General features: G+C 42.3%; 1 protein-coding gene across 11 annotated transcripts in view; it reads left to right on the top strand.

Moving 5' to 3' along the window:
• The window catches only part of PCDH15 (protocadherin related 15), an 805,380-nt gene that overhangs the window by 357,321 nt on the left and 431,004 nt on the right, over nucleotides 1–17,055 (top strand). For all 11 annotated transcript variants that reach the window (XM_072040299.1, XM_072040297.1, XM_072040284.1 and 8 more), the window contains one exon: nucleotides 7,812–7,859. The gene's annotated coding sequence lies outside the window, so the exon portion shown is untranslated. The remainder of the gene's footprint in view (nucleotides 1–7,811; nucleotides 7,860–17,055) is intronic.

Genomic DNA, 17,055 nt, shown 5'->3' with positions numbered 1-17,055 from the left:
AAAGAGGATAACAGATTAATTTAATTAATTTGATTTAGTCCCAATAGTGTATTGTTTTATTAAGCAATGCTATGGCACGATTAAGAGTTATAACAGTTTAAACACTTTATAGCCATGGAGCTATTAATCAATACTAAATTACAATAAAATTAACAAAGTAACATAAACAAGGCATGTAAATGTTTTAAAACGACAGCGTTAATTTATTGACTGAAGAGCTGCTTATGTAAACCGTTTATAAAAATTAGTTTGACTGTAAATTAATATTTGCATAACTTAATTCCAGAAGTGGAAATGTGACAAGAAGAGCATTCCTTATGACTTTTCACTTCTGAAATTCCTTTGATGGGAAACATGAATTTATAGCCAGATATTCTTAGCTGAATGGTAAAGCAAAGCCCTTGACTGCCCAGTCCTGTAGTCTTCAGGGAGAAAATCTAAAAAGTCAGACTTAATGGCATCTCGAGACCTCCTCTGTTTTTGACATTTGTTTGTCAGATTTCAATACAAATCTGAGCAGCTTGTGCATTGCTAAGCTTTCATTTGGCCATGATGCATTAATGCTGGAGCCTAGATGCTGTTCTAGTTTTCAGGAATCTCAGGCTGTTTGCCGAGGACATCACCCTGCTTTTGATCACTTCTGCAAAGCTCCCAATGGAGCCGATCACCAGAGCCCATGAAACTTCTCAGTTTCAGAGCCCAGTGATCCCAACCCACCGGTTAAATGTGTTCCCCTGTGGTGGAAGCAGACGGCAGAGCACGCTGGTGGCCCCACGCCCAGCAGGACCGCGGCGGGGAGAGACGTGGGCACAGCCAGCTCCTCGCTACCAGAGCTGGGCGCAGATGGGTTTGCTGTCTCGTCCTCTCCCTGGGTTTCTCTCCAACTGCTCTCCCCATGAATTCAGAGCGTTTTGTTGGAAGGGGCTGGCGCCGGATTGTATGCTTTGATAAAGGAGTCGGTAGTAATTGAGCCAAAGCCTTTCCAGCTCGAGTAAGCAAAAGAATAGTAAAAAATACTGCCTGCATTTCTCCTTATGTCAAAGCATTGGGGCCCTCCTGTGTTTTGAAGGATCCATCTGTTCTGTGCAGCAAGACATCCTCTGAATGGAACAAGGGTTTTCTGGGCCCTGCTGGTGCTGACGGAGGAAGGCAGCGTCCTGTGTTGTGTTAGCTAAATGCCATCTCCTGTAACGTGCAGCAAAGAACATCCTCTGAACGCACATAGCTTCCCTCATGAGAGAGATGAGGGCAAAAGAAGAGATACAGGGGATGGTGGTACATCTCTGCTGCTGGTCTGCAGTGGCACTTGGTGCCATTCCCCCAGCAAGATTACAGCCGATTTCTTCAACAACACGCTGCAGATGCATTACACCACGAGGAAGGATGGGGTAGGCTGCTGGGTGAGTGCACGATGCTTTTTGGCTGAATCCTGGTACAGTGTGGGCAGAGAGCAGAGGAGAGGAATTCCCCTCTGTCACCTGGGGATGGGTTCATCCGGGGGCATATCTGGAGAATCTGTACACCAAGCCTTGGCTGCTGAAAGTGAAGATTGTTGTGGGTTTTTTTGTATGCTTTAAAAAAGCATGAGAGTTATGTTTGTACTCACAGCTCATAGATGATATCTTGGGTCTTAAGAGGGAAGCGATCAGTGTATGTAATCAGTACTGACTTGTAAACCAGCTCTGCGACTGGGGTGGTAAAGAACAGAAAGTGTCAGTCAGAGAAACGTCCTTTGTGCAGAGCAGGAGAAACCAGGAGAGTGGCAGAGTTTTCTGCAAGAATGGGAGATGACGAGCTGAGAGAAACCAAAGGGGAGAGGCGCTACTGATGGATTGCGTGTGCATGTACGTGTATCTTAATTGTTTGTCCTTTACGTTTCTGGGAACCATTCTGAACATCATGAAATTCGGCCCACTTTTTCTTATGTCTCCTGAGCACATTTTACTGTCTTCTCTTTTGTGATATTTCTAAACTGATTAAATCATCCCGCGGCAGGGCTTTCACAGACTACGGATTGCCACAGTGAAGCAGTGTAACCTGTAGCTTGGATTATTGACCCCACTTGGGGTTTCAAAAAATCTGACAAGTTTGATGTCTGGTTTTTACTGCTTTTTCCGTAAGTGTCTGATATAATAGAAGGACACTGGACTCAGGGGTGTCACAGTGATTAGCTTGTCCCAGGGCCTGCTTTCTAACATTGCCTGGTTTTAGGGAAGTCTGTCTGGAGGTGACTTGCCTTTCTGAATTCTGAGTTGTAGGGAAAGAGGAGCTGTCTGACAGCCTCTTAAAATTTGCAGCAATTCACTGTTTTTGGAGAATGTTTCTGTAAGGAGAGCTGACTAACTGACATATTTCTTAAATAAAATAAAATTATATATATTTTGAACACGTTACTAGCTAATGTCTGTCCAGGAATGTGGATGGTCTGCTCAGGTCTGTACCTAACTGGAGCTATTGCCAGGGATGTCTTCTCATCTGGTGTTCCCTGTAGTGCTATGCCTAACGATTTCTGCAGCAGTCTGTGGGTATGATGGAATATGGCTGTTGATTGTTGAGATTATTTATATGACTTTGTAAAGTGCACTGTATTATACAATGAGACATCTGGTCAAAGAAAGCAGTGCCTGAAGAGATGAGGTGTGAGGCAGTGTAAAATGCTACAGTGGCTTATGAGGGCTGCAGAACAAACACAGAGCTGTTTTATTGATTTCTTCAATAGAGGCAATAAATATGCAATCCCTTGCAGAAAGATTAAATCCTCCCCAAAAGTAAACCTTTTCCAAGGCACTGAAATTCTGAGTTATCTGTCTTTAGGAAAAAAATTCAGAAAGGCTTTTTAAAAATTACTGGGAGGGGGGTGTTTATTAATAATATATTATCCACATGTACTTCAGATGCAGTTGAGTTACCTATTGAGTTTGTCTTGCACAGAGTACTGAAAAAAAATTAAAACTGGGATTATAGTTTTGGAATTTTATTGCTGCTCCTGTGTTCAGTCAACCAGGTTTCAGCAGCTACGTGAAACCAACATTTACACGCATTAAAATGAGGCTGACATAAATATAGATGAAATTTTAGATAGGAAGCAAGAAGTAATGGTAAAACAAATCACTTACTTTGACTCGAGTTTACTTTCCAATGCCAAAAGAAACATGACTCATCTGATTTTCCAGAAAAGGATTGCAGTAAATCAAGTTTTCATTCCTCCAACTTAACAAAGTTATAATAAAAATGCCAGAGTAATATTCATTGCATATTATTAATAGATGATGGAGACTTTTAGATGGTGGTGGTTTTCTAAGAGTTTTTTAGGAACAGCACCTGTAAGTTTTTCTTACTAACAGGTGAGGATATCGACTTACAAATAGAATAGATAAGTTTTAGTTGTTGTAAAGAATATTGCTTTATTAGTATTTTTCGTGATAAAAACTTCCATTTACGCATATTCTTTAGGCAGAATCAAGCATTTTCCTACAGGAGAGGAGAAAAATATTTGCAAAGCAAATCAGCTCCCTGCTCCCCAAAGCTACTTAGTGATATTGGTTCTTGGATTTTCCTTGTGAGCAGGGGAAAAAAAGTGGTTAGCCTCTGCAGAGAGCAGGTTTTGTGAGTATTTAAAGACACGTTAAATATTCCTCAAATTTTTTGACATACTGAATACATCCTAGCTGCACAGAAATTCAATATTGGACGTTGAGAGAAGTGTGGAGATGGAGGTTGCTTAGATGTTACGTGTGAAATCATGTATTGTAAGGGTCATTGCAGGCAACGTTTTCCTACTTCGAGGTGGTAATTTTTGAAGATGTCTGCGAGGTGTAGGATTCTCACCTCACACAGATGTGAACTCACATTCCTTAGCTAGTTTTGCTAACGCTGCTCTTCGTGCTGATTTTTTAAGATAGCTTTTAAAAGTACTTCTGAGTCACTTATTTAAGTGAAAGGGAAGAGGTGAGGAGAGCTGCAGGTGAAGGCAATGTGGTGGGCTGGGGTCTGGCTGGCGGGGAGCGTTGTGAGGTGCTGGTGGTGAGGGCCCTGCTGTCCCACCAGCTCCTCCAGCAGGTGAGGGTGTGAAGGACATCTGGGGCCGGGAGCTTTGGAGGAGGTCAGAGGGGCCCTTGCAGCAGCATCAGGAGGAAAGGGATAAAGAGTGCCATACCGACCAGAAGGTGGGGTGGAAATCATCACACTGCCATCTCTGAGCACCTCGCTGGGAGGCGGCCTGGCCTGGCCTATGAGCTCTAGGGTTGCAGTCCTGCTGTGGACGTCCTCCTCGGGGACTGGGGACCAGGAAGCCCAACAAAACTGGGAAAGAGACAACTTGGCCAGTGTGCCGCTTTGTCAGCTTTTTCTACCCTGTGCCAGGCCCCTTTTCTCAGGCTCAGTGCTCGGGGATCCTGCGCGTGTCTCCTGCTCTCTGGGCTTGGTCCTACTCTGGCACCTACTTGCCCAGTCCAGGTTCCTGCTCTTGGTGTCCTGATCAGCCCACGTGGCTCCTCGTTTGAAACATTGACCGTACAGCAAAGAATTTTTCATTTTCTGAATTTTAAGGTCAGTTCTGCTCCACAACAGTTTGGTTTGCCCTTGGGTTTATCCCTGTTGCTGCTGCCTCTGCTCAGGTACCTGCTTCCCACCCCCAAACCTGGTTGCACCTTATTCCTGCCCGTGGCTACCACTGGCTGCAGTTGGCTGTGTTCAGTAAAGCAAAGTTGGGAAAAACACTGCCAGCCTTCAGCAGGCCGTACCTAAGCAGTGCCTAGATCTGGCAATTAAAACTGAACGAACACAGACATGCACGGAGGCAGCGAGTCCTTCAGCACAAAGGAAAGTAGAACCGACTTCACCGGATCAAAGACCCAAGTCTTGGACGTTGAAAGCTCGCAACACCACCTTGCCAGAAGAGTCAGCAGATGTCTATTGAAAAAGGTCAGGAACCTATTTCAGGAAGCCTGAGAAGTGAATCTCTTATATACTAGAGGCATTTGTACTTACCATCAATTTCATCAGGTTTCAGAAAACGAAAAATTGCAAGTGTCTGGGCAGAACTGCAGTTTGAACCTGTCCTTTTGGGCTTTGACATCACTCGTGGGTGTTCTCAAGAGCAGAGTTGTCCGAACCTTTCCTCTTCTCAAACTTGTCCTTTTCTTCTCCTACAGGTGAAATGTTTTATTGTGTTACTAAGAAAGAAGTGGAAAGCTTTTCTCAAAAAAAAAACAAAAAACACAACACTAGGATGTTTGAAATTTACTGAAAAATTGTTTCAGATTTAATGACAAGATTTGTTTTTCAGGCAGTTATCAATGGTAGAAATTAAGCAAGTCTTGAATTACAGCCTGGAAAATGTATTTAGTCAGCAAAATATTTTGAAATGATTACACAAACATGCAATTTGTGCTTCCTCTGTAATTTAATAGCAATGTATACATCTGCTGGCAAGGATGGCAAGGGAAGATGGCAGCAGGATTTCAGAATGCCTTTCGCTGCTTCCTGCATCACTGCAAGGCCAGGGAAGAAATAAGAGGCCAAATGTCTGTCCAGTCCTTGCTAGGACATTGGTGTGGGGGCTGCATAACGCTGTCAGCCCTGCTAGCTGAGGGATCCCCAGGTCTTGTCTCCCGGGATGAAGCATCTCTCTTTTTCATGTTCAAATTCAAAACGACCACAATCTGAACAGCTTATGTTTCTGGAAGATAATACACAGAGCTAAAAGCCCTTGATGAGCATGAGGAATAGCGTTGTGTGAACAGCACCGGGCGCGATGCATCTTTATTACGCGGATGTAAAACGACGATCGTTGATCTTAAAACCTGCTGGCCACAGGCATTAGGCTGTTGGTAAAGGAAGTGGTGAGCCTTGTTCCCATGGCAATGCAGTTGGTGGTGTGCTTCTGCACGCAGGAAGGTTGGGCATTCTCCGGGCAAACTAACTACAGCCTTAATGCCGTAGGGGTTTGGGGGTGAAATAAGTAATTATTTTGGTGGAATTAGTGCTAACCATCCAGAGCCATCCTGGATTTCATACTGAGCAGTGCACAGCATACATGAGCAGCTGCCCTCCCACCCCTAGTTTTGTACCAAGGAGGGAATATGTGTTTTTTAGGAGTAAATTTGAATTGTACGTTTACCTGCTGGAAGCAGTATTTATATATATATATATTTAACTAGAACTGTTTGATTGCTTCAGAAATATAAGCAGACTTTTGATGCAATCACCTGCAGATTGTTTATTCCTTGGGTTTGTTCTGCTTTTTTTTTTCATTTTTTTTCTTTTTTTATTCTTTTTGTGTGTACATTTTATATATTAAAGGGAGAGAAATGTTTTGGTCAGCCTGACCTATTCTGGGAAAAATTTACATACTCCTACACTCGCACACAGTGCCCTCTTAGTGAAGTTTACCCATTTTACTTAAATACTTTTTTGAAGGCTAATAAAATGCCAATTTGTTTGCCTTTATGTGACATTTTGTTTGGAGTCAGTACAATATCCACGAGCGTCCACAAACTTCCATCAATCTTAAGAAGCCTTGAGTTATTTTACAAATCCTTACTACCCAACCTACCGTGCATTTTTCCACTTCAGAACAAAACAACAGTTTCAGTTAATGCAAAGCAAACTGACTGTACCTAAATTTGCCTCTTTTCTGCTGTAAGAGCATGGCAAACTGGCAAACTCAAATGTAACGAACAGCTTCTGTGCTGACAATTAACAGCCTGAGAATAAAGTTTTGTTGTTTTATGCTCGAGTCATAGCTCTTTGAATATTCCAACCAATTGAGTCCTATTACATAGATAACTAACGAATGCTTAAATGAGAGAGAAAACAGCAACCTGCAAAATGGCTTTGCTTCACATGAAATTGCCTGAAGATAATGCTGACAGATGCTCTCTTAGTGAAGATCCGGATTTTGCTGAGAAAGGTGAAATGATCCCAGCAACTATACAATTCAGTTTCAAAGCCAGCCACTAAGAGTTTAAAACATCCGGCCAAACTGAAGGTCCTGTTCAGATGCTTTGACTCAATTTCATCAAAGTGATTTTTGTGGAGTTGATCAAGTGGAGCTTGGCCCACCATGTAGAAGACAGTTGTGCCACTTGTGCTGTGACTCCTTAATTTTGGAGCTGTCTGAAAGAGGCTTGCTTTAGGTGCACTCTGTGTGCCCAGTCTGCAGAGGGGACCACGTGCAATTCTGTAGCTTCAGATTTCAATTTTGGGAATGTTCAGGGCTGGATTATGTTAAATATGGGGAATTTGCCATCAAATTTTCTGAACGATTCAGTAAACTCTCCCAACAGCTCTGTTAATGTACCACCGTGGTGACAGGTAGGCAGTAAGCAGGCACACTTTGGAAAGCTTGGCACCAGAGGCTATCAGAGGGAGGCCCGAGAGATTCCTCCAGAGGGAAAAACAGGTGCTCTACAGGTTTTAATGTTAAATGTTTTAGGTTGGGGAATGACAGGGAATATAAATGAGTAGAAAGAAATTACAGATAAACGCCTGATAGGTATATTTTATGGTAGATACTATAAAAGAAAGTTATTGTGAATTTTTCCTTGGTTTCTTCTTGGCAGCCTTCATGGAAATATGTAAACTACTTCAGTGAAAACCCCAGGCATTGTTTTCTTGTTATTTTTCTTATTTGAAGCTGCCTTTATCAGGAATAAAAGAGCAGATATCAAAAACTGTATTCTGCTCTCCGTGTGTCTTTTGCAGGCTTAAACCCATTTTAGTAAAGAAAAATGTGTGATACTAGATGTTGTTATTAATCAGTAATTTAAATAATGAGCATGATTAATTCTGTATTTTCTGTTTTCCAGGAAATCAACATATGATCTCAACAACAACAGCTGAGAAGCGCAATTAAGGTACCATAATTTTGCTTTTAATATGGGCGTGCTTTTGGTAAAAGCATTTTCCAAAATACACTCTTCAATAATCTATTTAATTACCTGCATTCCTGGAAGCTCAGCCCGCCTCTGGAAGGGTTGTTGCTTTTATTTCCCACTTTTTCTACTGCTGTTTCCTGAAAACTACTTTTTTTTTTTTTTTTTACTTACATTTCTTAACTTCTAGTGGTTTTTTTTGTTTGTTTTGTTTTTGCTTTTTAAAAGTTTAGTAGGAATCTGTTGAAATGTCTGTATAGAGTTGTATGATGGGAATAATGTCTCTGTGATGTACTTGTGTCTGTAAGTCACGTCCTTCAAAGATGAACTTAGAAAACGTTGCGGGGAAGTGATTGCAAATTTATCCATAGGAAGCTCTTGGAGTGGTGTCTGCTGTACACTCCATGTCACCAAGAATTAAAGTGTTGATTTGAATCACAAGATGGGAATCAGCTCAGCAGCTCTGTTGTACCAGAGGGAAAAGGTAGTTCTTTTTGTTGGAAATACATACCATGACCTGAGTTCTCTCTCCTCAAGTCGTGTTTTCACTTGTAAATTTTTGCCTGGGGTTTCAGACAAAGAGCAGCAAGGTAGGAGAAGGTGGAATTATTTCAGATTCCTTTTTCCTTGACATGTTGCAGTGAACTCTGCTGGTGACGTAAACTTCAGTGGAAAAAAAATATTATTTGCTTTGGAAAACACAAATGAAGTATGAACTGCTACCAAATTAAAACCCTAATGAGCAATGGTAAGCAGTTGTTCTAAAAATGACATCAACTAATTCTTCCCAGTGCATTTCTCTTGTTAGTACTTCCATTCCACTTCTCAGTGCTCTGCTATTGGTATATCACTGCCCTTGAAGGAGTGAAGTACAAACCACACTGGAATACCAAAAGAACCAGTTGAGTTGTTTCTTCCTACCAAGAGGAGAGTTGTTGTTTTTGCTGGGTCCGTGTGATTTATGTGCAGATGGGCAAGGGATAGGAAAACTGTCATTTTTATTACTTACCCTGTTGTAGGAACTGAATGAATTACTTTTCATATTTTACCTCTGGCCACAGTAGTAAGAACTCTTAATGCATGTTGCAATATGGGAATAATGCCTTTGACTGGTGCATACTAATGTATGTGCAAAAAGAATTAAAAAAAATCCCCCAACTACGTGCAAATTAGGTTATTGCAACATTGTGTAATGCCTTAGGACAACTTTTGAACGCAGAGTAATCAAGAATATCATCAAAGTGAAAAGTGGGATAAAATGCAGAATTGTGATCAGAAGGAGAATTTGTCAGGCTAACTTCATGCTTCTTTTTGCTGAGGACGTGAACATCTCAGACTACAGTAATGCAGTGAGCTTAGGCTGCCTAGATATCAAGGAAGCATTCATTGAGTACAGTTCCCAAAGGAAATTATTATTTAAAGTGGAGATGGTGCAGATTAATAGAGGAATTATAAGAAGCTGTCTCAGGCAGATAAGAAACTGGGTAAAGAGGGGACTAGGGTGGGATGTGCTGGGAGGTGAGTCACAGGTTGCAAGAGACTTCTTAGAAGTATTACTGAGGGATAAGGTCTTGTGACAAGCCCTATGCGGTATTTCCTTAGTAACCTTGGCACAACGTTTTGATATGATTTTTTCATACTCTTGTGATATTGTGGAGGACACAAATACTGTGTGGGAACCTTCTGTGGACTCTGTAGATTAGTGTAACAAAGGCAGGAAAATCTAATAGTAATAAGCACACTGACATTCTTTTAGGGACTAGTAACAGGTTATTTTTTTTTGCTGCAAACAAGAGATTCAGCATGTTTGTAAACTCACCTTTTTTGTTTGTTTTTACAAAAACGTCTTCTCTCTTAGCTGAACCTTTTATAATTTAAAAAGTTTTCTTTAACATCAGCTCACCAGTGAGTCCCAGTTTATTCTAAAAAAAATAGATCCTAGGTACTTGCATTCTCTACATTCCAGTAAGAGAAGTTCTTGGATTTTAAACTTCAGGTTCTGAGGATCTGCCCGATAAAAGTATGTGGTTTTGGCTGTGGGAGGGAGCAGTGCAGTGGAACACATTACAGGAGAAGAGTTGAACTGAAACCACTGAGAAAAAGGAGAAAAGAGCCTTTTGGAGAATCCCATCCCGATTAGCAGCCCCAGATTTGTGGCAAACTGGAGTCGTGCTGGTAAAAGGGAGCAAATGAACCCAACTCTGGGCCCTCCCCAGGGAAATAGGGCTCAGCTCCGCTCTGTGACCAACCCTGTGATTAAAGCCAAAAGGATGAGAAAGCTCTACTTTATTATCATATGCTTAGGAGCTGCGCTTCCATCAGATAAAAGGAAAGCTGTTCAGATGAACAAAAAATCGGTCTGAAGATAGGAAACAGAAGGTAGGACTAAATGATCAGTTTTCTGAGTGAGAGGATGACACTAGTGGGGTCTCGGAAGAATCTGTGCTGAAACCTGTGATACTCCACTGATAAACGAACTAGAAAAGATGACAGTGTGCTGATGATGCTTTTATTCAGAGCAGTAAAGATGACTGCTGACTGTGAAAAACTGCAGGAGGATTCTGCAAAACTTAGTGGCCGGGAAAGGTACTGGCAGGTGAAATTCAGCGTAGGTGGGCACGAAGTGAGGGAGACAAAAATCCCACACACGAGGTGATGAGTGCTGAGTGACCAGTGCCATCCACCGACCTGCGAAACTCTGGGGCATGGACAGAGCTGTGAAGTAGAGAAAGGTTCTTCTGTGAATAATATTAACTTTAGTTTCAATAGTGGTTATAAAAGCAAATACCAAAAGGAACCAAAATATGCTGAAAATACCACGTGGCTACCCTGTAAACATATGTTTCTTTTGCTTCTTGAGTGGCATGCAGCTCTGTTCCTCCATCTCAAAAAGGTACAGCGAGGAAAGTTTGGAGGATGGAAAGGATGGCGCACATTCTCCAAGGCAGGATTAACTCGAGTAGTGTGTTCCTTGGGATGGAAAGGCACCGAAGGCCTGGGAACTCCCTGGGGGCTGCCAAGAGTGTGTAGGAACAACAGCAAAACTTCTGGAAGTGACTGCAGGCTGTGCCCAGCCAGCAGGACCAGGGAAGTGTCTGCACACTTCTACAGGGCTCGTTTACAAATGGCCTAGGCTTTGGTTTCTTCCTCATTAGAGGATGATACGTTTCCACCCGGGGAATTGTAGGGGAGGATGAGTACCAGCGTGGTGTGCCTCCATCCCTCCCTGTTAGAGGACTGAGCAGCATGAAGTGCTTTTGTAACAAAGCAAAGATCCGTTCGCTTTTTAAATACTTATTCAGGGTTGAAGTATAAGTGAGGGAATTGAACGCAATACCGATGCAACATCAAGTGGATTTAAGTATGTCTTGAATATATTTTGACTGGAAATTAGAAGGCACGTAACCAAAGAGATGAGTGAAATTCTTGAGGGGCTTTCCAAAGACAGCTAGGACATGAAAACAGTATCTGTGTATGTTGGACCTGTCCCATGGGCTACTGTGGATGTTTTGGTGTAGTGCATCCAGCCACCTCTGAGTGCTAGCACATCACTTGTACCCTCCGCCACTTCCCACGTCCTACACTGTAATTTTTGAGGCTTTTGAACTCATCCCCTTAAGGAGCTCATCATTTGGTAAGTGTGTGTGTTTTTGAAGAACGTTACTTTATGGTGCGCAGTGAATGGAGAGGGCAGGCTCTGATCTCCTGCAGGACATTTTGCTCTTAACATTTATTAGATGTTTGCCTGCAGTTATTGGGGATTGGTGACCCAGGTGGTCCTTTCAGGCCTCTGTTCTAGTGCACACACTGAATTCATTAGCTGGATTCAAAGCCTACACACTTAGCATTTATCTGAAAGTAGCTGAAAAGCTGTCTTCCCTCAGAGAATAAATCTCTTGCATCTGCATTTGCACTCCTGCCAACTCAGGAAACACACAACTGGCTTTGGAGCACACAGGCACATGCTACGTGAGACGGAGATGCAGGAGCTGAATTGTAATGCAGCACTAAAGCTGGGGCTACCTCAGCAAGGACAGCAGAAACAATTATATATGCAGGTCTCTGCATAACTCCTGGCATAGGCATACAATTACTGTGACTCTTCAGAGCTACTGTTAAAACGCAGAAATTAAAATACACGGAGCGTAAGATCTGCTTGGACGGTCCCTGCACTTTCTTTTGTTTCTTATAACGAACAATAATTATAAAAATATACTATATTAATAGAAAGGATATCATAAAAATATTCAACATTGGGCAAAAATCTTCAGGCTTGTACTTGTAGAAACCCAGGGGAGGGATCTGGAGTGAGAACGTCAGCTGTAAAAATGAAAAGGCAAATTAAAAGAAGTTTAAGGATGTGACATGCACTAGGCATCTGAACTAGCACATTTTCACAGAGTTTTTTCTTAAAAAAAATTAGAACAGTAGAAAACATTGCCCTGTCCTGTGGCTTGGCACTGCAGATACAGCGTTAACACCTTTGTCAGGGCTGAAAAAGTCATGAGGATGTGAAAATAGTGAAGAACGAAAGAAAGTTGTAATATGAGTTGATTCGGGGGATTTTGAATACCAACCAAAAACTATACACACATAGTGAGATGAAAAGCTGTTAGAAATGGAAGTACCACAAAAACACTGTCACTGTTAGTTTGTGTGTCGTATTAGGACCCTAAAGGACAGAAAGTCTGGGAGAGCAGATATCCATTAGAAATGGTTGGAAGAGAAGACCTTGAACCACAGCCAGAGCCTACAGATGGAAACTTGAAATAAATAAATAAATATCAACTTAAAAGTAACCACAGTAAATAATGCTGCTTCCAGCCGAGGAGGTCATTCCCCACCCCAGGGAGGTTTCCCTGGCTGAGACACACGAAGAAAGGCAGAGGCTCTCCTTCAGGAGCGGCCCCGCGTCAGGCGGCTGCTGGCAGCAGCAGAGAACAGGGCGAACGCTCTGCCAAGAGAAGTCACACATCAAAATAGTTTTGGAGGGTTGTTCTTTTTAAGAAACAAACAGCAAAACTCGGGAGAATATTAATGTCAAAGCAGCAACTGATAGAGTTTTCCCTTAGCAAGAAAACACACGCTAGCAGCTAGAGTTGATTTAATTGTGCTCATTATGAAATAGAAAACTGTAAACTCATTAGCAGAAGCTTAGTGTGTCAAAATTGCCTGCTGTTCTGCTCTATGAAGAGAAATAATTTAGGATTTGGACAGCAAGGACCAAAAGCCTTGTGTGAGGACAGAAAAAAAAAAAAAAAAGTATTTTCCCCATCAAAAATGATGTCGCAGCTTTTGAATACGAATGAGATTTCCTGTTTTTTTGTCTGGTATTTTTCCACAAAAAGGTGTTTTTCAAATGGTTTTCATGGCAAAATGGTAGAATAATTCAGGAGCAGAAAAATGGTCTCCAATCACGTTATCTTCAAAACTGTCAGTCTTAGGCTGGGACATGCCTGTTGTCCCCATTAGCTATAAACCCAGTCCTGTAGGTAGGCATGGAAGTGTCTTTTGTAGTAGCACTATGGTGTTTCTGTACGTTTCCCCATTCCCGTAATGCTGTCTGTGCTTTCTGTGTCTCTGCTGTGCAGTTCGGCAGTACCAAGGAGGTACCTCTATGTTAATTTTCAGATCTCATATTCGAAGCACTGAAATTAGAGAAACTGACATAGAAATCCTTGTTATTAAATAAACGTTTACTTATAAACGTTCTGAAGTTTTTGATGTACAAGTGAAGTTGCTTGCAGAGGCAGGCCATAAACCAAAGCAGTGATATCAACCACGAGAAAGGGAGCAGACTTTGTGTTTCCAGATGCTAAAAAACGGTGTGAAATGAAGAAATTATTGAAAACCTGCTGCTTGTTTGTGAAGCATGGTGTCTGGTGAATTTGTCTGATGGTTTTAAAGGTTTTCATTGGTCTCTGAAAAGAATATCAGTACATAATTAACTAACCTGATTTAAAGAAAAGGATATGCCTCCTTCTTCTCTGCTGACAGGCAGCATGGCTTGTCTGGGAAGTGGTTCTAGCACCCTGTGGTGCTCCCAAATGCACTCATGTCCTCTTTTGAGAGAGCAGGGGGTAAATTAAGAGTACCAGGTAACTTTCTAGGGTTTTTCTGGTTTAGTTTTTAACACAATGCCTGTCACCATGAGATTTCACTGTTCCTAGTGGCAAATTTGCCATCCGTAATCTTGCTTGTGTGAGCGCAGCAGGGGATCGAGACCTGACTTGGTGCTGTGCGTCTGTTTCTCCTGCTAACCATGGGGCTTGACTTCTCCAGCCCCAAATTAAACCTGTTTCCACAGTGATCTCCTACATTTTCTCCTCTAAACCAATGCCATAGGGAACAAAACATTGGTGTATTGTTGATCAAGTCGCAGCACCAGCAAAGTTTATCAGATTTCTCTTCCTAAGCAGTTTGTATTCTTACAAGTGATAGTAGGAGTTTGCTGCTAGGCCACGTATCTTACTTGAGCGTTTCGCATTCATGCACGCTGATCATTATGCTGCAAGCACATGCTTTGGCACATAAATAGGATCGTTATCCGGAGGTAATCCAGTTTACAGATATTCTCAGTTAAGCAACTGCAGGTCTAATCTGAATAGTCTGACTGGAAGCCCCGTGCTTTCACTAGCATTTCATCAGTATTGCTCAGATCATCTGCAGATCCTGAACTAATGTCAGGAACTAATGCAAGACAAAGGGAGAGGAAGGAAAGTATGTTTTTGTGGGTATTGCAAATTGGTAGAGTACAGGTGCCACTAAAGGAATCCGTGCATGGAAGCTAGAGTCAGCCTTAGTGGATTTTGCAGGTTTGGCTTCCCAAGAGAGATCTGGCAGCCAGATCTGGGCTTGCTGCCTGAGACACTGCCTTCACGAAGAAATGGGCACTCCTCTTTGAGTATGATGCTGTTGTATTATTGAGTCTATTATCTGTATATATTTCTGTCCACGCTTCAACAAGATTGATTACTTTGATTTAATATAATTTAGTCTGAGGCCCTGGCATTTCTTGGTTTAATTCTCCGATGATTATTTCCATGGACAGTGGGAAGGACCTGCTGAATTTAAGAGTAAAATATTTCTATAATAAGAATAAATAACAGAAACACTGACCTTTCAGTCCCAAGGAAAGTGTCTGCTGAAGAACTTTACAGCTCTTTGCCTCAGTGCAGACTGGCATTTGCAAGGTTGATAAGTTGGGTATTTGGATGTAAGTCAAGACAGAAAGAAAAACAGTCTCAGCGGTTATGATAGCAGAGTCCACTTTTTCCCTAAGTGATAGGTAACATATAACCATCAGTTATACGTGTCACCACCAGTGCATAGTTTAAATGATGGCTGCTCTTACGTAGCAGTATAGAGGTGAGGTGTGAAGACAGTGAAAGAAGTGAAAGATCTGATACATTTGATGAAGAGAAAAATGCCAATCAGTGAGTTTGCCAATTAAGCTTTAAAGCATCTTTGCAACCAACTGTCTGTGTTGATAAGTCAGTATCATATCTAGGGATTAGAAGCAGGCCTTTGAATATGAGTCATCATGAATTCTAATCAAGATGTGCTAGCATATGATATATATTTTTTTTCTTTATTAGCATTGCCCTTTGAAGAACCCACATCTTTTCATATACTTTTCTGATAACCCAAAGGGTCAGCGGTTCCCTCCAACCAGCCCTAGCAGCAGGCAAACCGCCTGCGCTCCTCCTTCTTTACTTTAGCTTAGGCTTCTTCCAGATCTTCCACAAATGCTTGGAAATTTATTATTGGCATAGTCAGATTCACTGGTTTGCAAGGAGGTCTGTGTCCTTTTTTGCACACAGGCACAGCAGAAACCGAGAGGGCAGTTACAAAATCGTGTACAACATGGGGCGAGGGAGAGGAGCACAAGACCGTGACCTTCCCGATGCTGCTGGTTCCCTGAGGTTAGGATGGATCCGTCATTTTGGTTGAGAAGCTCAGCAGTGCTAGTGTATGTAGGCTTTGCTACTGTAACTGTAAGTGCTTCAGAGTGACACTTCAAACTTCACAGTCTCTGAAGAGCACACAAATGCCATTAGGAGAACAACAAGTCTGCCTGGATTCAGCTCCCAAGGTTCGTGTGCTGTGGCAGCGTGGCCCCTCTGAGCAATCTCCTACCCTCTTGTTCTCCATCTTTCCATTAGCAGATTTCCTTTTTGGAGATCTGGACACACTGTTACGCCCACTGTTGCTTTTCTGGGCAGATTAAACTGTTTATTTAGAGGCTTCCCAGCTTATCCTATGCTTCTGACACTCAAGGACTGGTGACTAATTCAGAGTGGGCGTTTTATTAAATGCGAATGCTTATAAAATCACACTGACTGCAAGACCCACTGCTTCTGACTTTATGGTCACTGCAAACCCTGTTTTTGCAACCACAGTTTGCCTTCATTGAGCTGACAAACTTTTAATCCTTACATGGGTAGAGATCAGAAAATATTTGTTGGTGTTCTGCCGTTACACGTTTCTAAACATATGCAGCCCTGTCTGTACGGGAAACTGTTCCAAATCAAGCTAGAGCTGAGCCGGAACATACCACCATTTTTCTTGCATCCCACAAAACTTTCAATGTGATATTTCTGAAATTGTGTGTGTGGAAAGGTAGGAGTGCCAGCCTTTCATTTTTTCTTGTGGTGCTTGAACAAGGCGGCGGGCATGGAGCTGAGATGGATAACCCTTTCCCTGTGCCCTGCTCATGGGCTGTGCATTTGAGAACATTGCCTTTGGCTATCTCTGCCAAGCTCAAATGCTGTCATCCACACGAGGAGATGTCACTGCCTGCCTGTCTGCAGGAGTTAGCAGTAATGACTTGGCCTGCAACACCGAAACTTCTCAGGGATGCAGACTCAGCTTCCTGCAGACTCAGCTCCCTCCTCGCATGCTCTGGAGCCTCCTTTTGGACCATGTTGGCGTTGCTCATGATGGTACGTGTGCTGGGCTCTGTCCCTTTGCAAAGTGAGTGATGCCAAGCTCTGGCAAGGCCACCCTGTGTGCCTCCCCACTGACAGGTGTTGGGGAAATCCTGCCTCAGATTCATTCCAAAGGTAGCCCTGAACGTTTACCAGAACTGGGACATACTTCACTTGCCCTTGTCTTAAAGCTGCTATTAAGGACAGAAAAGAAAGAACTTTATACATTTGCTAGTTACGTGATAGGT

This window comes from Anas platyrhynchos, chromosome 6, assembly GCF_047663525.1.
Source record: "Anas platyrhynchos isolate ZD024472 breed Pekin duck chromosome 6, IASCAAS_PekinDuck_T2T, whole genome shotgun sequence".
Taxonomy (NCBI): Eukaryota; Metazoa; Chordata; class Aves; order Anseriformes; family Anatidae; genus Anas; species Anas platyrhynchos.
The sequence above is the reverse complement of the archived record's forward strand: the minus strand, read 5'-3'. Positions and strand labels throughout refer to the sequence as shown.